Source organism: Tenrec ecaudatus, unplaced genomic scaffold (genome assembly GCF_050624435.1).
Source record: "Tenrec ecaudatus isolate mTenEca1 unplaced genomic scaffold, mTenEca1.hap1 Scaffold_2609, whole genome shotgun sequence".
NCBI lineage: Eukaryota > Metazoa > Chordata > Mammalia > Afrosoricida > Tenrecidae > Tenrec > Tenrec ecaudatus.
This window is the reverse complement of record NW_027458787.1, coordinates 5481-7746: the sequence shown is the minus strand read 5'-3', so window position 1 is coordinate 7746 and position 2266 is coordinate 5481. Positions and strand designations below refer to the sequence as shown.

Here is a 2266-nt window from a genome sequence, read left to right as displayed (position 1 = left end):
CGTTAGAAACACTCCAACACTTTAGAAAAAAAGAGTCAAACACTTTTTGTTTCTCCCCTTTAGCCCCTAAAACAACATCACATGGTCTGGATCTACCTATTTACATCCTACATTGGCTTCTAGTCTTTGTCAGGAGGGAAATAGTAATAGTAGTAAAATGACACTGGCCAGCACGGTCTTTGGATCTCGAGGAGGGAGGGGAGAAAGTCAGTCCTCAGGACAAGCTAGTCGGCTGCAGTCTCATCGGCGGGGTCTTTGCATTCCTTGTTCTTCCGCACTTCTTCCACGTGCTTGTCCTTTTCTCCCAAGCGCTCCAGCTTGGCCACCATTTGTGCTTCTCGGTTCTCTTTGTTGGCTTCCATTTTGTGGGTCAGCTTCTCCTCGGCCATCTTGCTGAAGTTGTTGTTCTCCTCGATTGCTTTCTGCAGCACCTCCTTCTCGTGCTCCCGCTTCCCGGCCAGCTGCTTCAGGACCTCCGCCTCATGGGACTTGCGTCTTTCTTCTGCAGCTTCTAATTTCTTCTGAATTTCCTCCAGGGAAAGGTCCTTCTTCTTTGGAGGAGAAAGAGGGAATTCTGGGACGGCCTCTTTTGAACGGGGGCTGAGTATCAGCTCAAAGGCCTGGCCAGAGGCCCACTTCTCCAGTTCTTTCACCTGGATATCAGAAGAAGCCATGGTGAACAGAAGACAAGAGACTGGCAGTGTACGCTCTGCAATCCACTGGGAAGGAAAGCCCTGCTCGGTCCGAGCCGCCTGGCCACACTCTCAAAAATGTAGTTTTATGCAATCATTTTGGCTTAGAAGGCCCTAGAAAATATTGTCTATCCAAATATTGTTGTTTGAAAGCAAATAATTATTAAGAAGATCCTCAAAAAAAGAAAATAAACTCACCCAAAAGTGAAAGACCGCATACAAAGTATATATATATATATATATATATATATATATATATATATATATATATATATATATATATATATATATACACACACACATTCTAATATGACACAAGGATGGTGATACTTTATTCACATACTTTGGACATGTTGCCCAGAGAGGCCAGTCCCTGGAGAAGGCCATCACGAGGGCAGTGACAAGGAGGAAGGCCCTCCAGGAGATGGATTAACAATGGCTGCAACAATGAGATCAAATGTAAGAACAGTTGTGAGGACAGTGCAGGACTGGGCAGTGTTCTGTTCTTTTTGTGCTTAGGGATGCTTTGAGTAGGAACCAACTTGATGGCACCTATCAACAACAAATTCATAAACAGTGCTAAGTACTCTAGAATGTCCACCTTTTTTAGATTTTAAATAGAGAGGCTATCTACAGAGAAATCCATCTACTATAAAGATCGATAGACTGTCAAAATCCTATACAGGGTTGCTATGAGTTGGAGTATACATTAGGGCAGTGGGTTAGATGTAAAAATATTGATAGACTGCCTTTTCCACTGAAAAGTAAATGTTATTTATTGAAAATCTATTAGGAGCCAGGTAATATTCTAGGCACCCTAGTCATCCAGGATGAAACAATAAGTAAGGAGTAAAAAACTTCCTTTCCTCATGGATTGCCCATTGTAAATGCTCTTTATCACACTGAATATTATCAGTCCACTATAGAGCACTCTAAGCTGCATAAAGTCTTAATTTTCAACCCAAATAAATTACTCAAGTTTGAAAAACAAAACAAGAACAAATTATAAACCTAATATTTCCTGACAGTGTCCATTTATGTCTATGTAAGTCTCAAGTCAGTGTTTTCCTTTTTCGAACACTTTCTGAGGTACTCAAATCACATTCTTTTAAATGTCCTTTGCATTTGGGAGACAAAAGGAAGACTGAAGGATTATATCAGGGGTGCAGAGTGCGTGAAGTAAGCTTTCCTTACTTGCAGTCATTGGTACTTTCAATATCCTACCCCCAAGCCATCATTTTCAGGTCATCGATTTTCCTGCAAACTTCCTACTCATTGTCTAGCTTTCACAGGCATATGAGGCAGTTGATCCTCAAGTGACATCACACAATATGTAACATAGGTTCTCAGAGCAGATGTATATATAAAGAAGACTTGGTGGTGAGTGGACTAAGCATTAGTTGCTAAACAAAAGGTTAGCGGTTCAAACCCAGCAGCTACTCCTTGGGAGTAAGTTTAAGTATTGTGTGCCGATAAATATGGAAAGCTCTGGAAACTTAAAGAACAGTTATATTCAGTTCTACGGGTTTGCTATGAGTCTGAATTGACCCAATGGCGGTAGATTTACACTTTGA

The 2266-nt window shown here is 41.1% G+C and overlaps 1 pseudogene; it reads right to left on the bottom strand.

The window, feature by feature from the left end:
• Nucleotides 1-224: 224 nt before the first annotated feature.
• LOC142436411 (stathmin pseudogene) lies at nt 225-747 on the bottom strand (annotated as a pseudogene).
• Between the last annotated feature and the right edge of the window lie 1519 nt (nt 748-2266).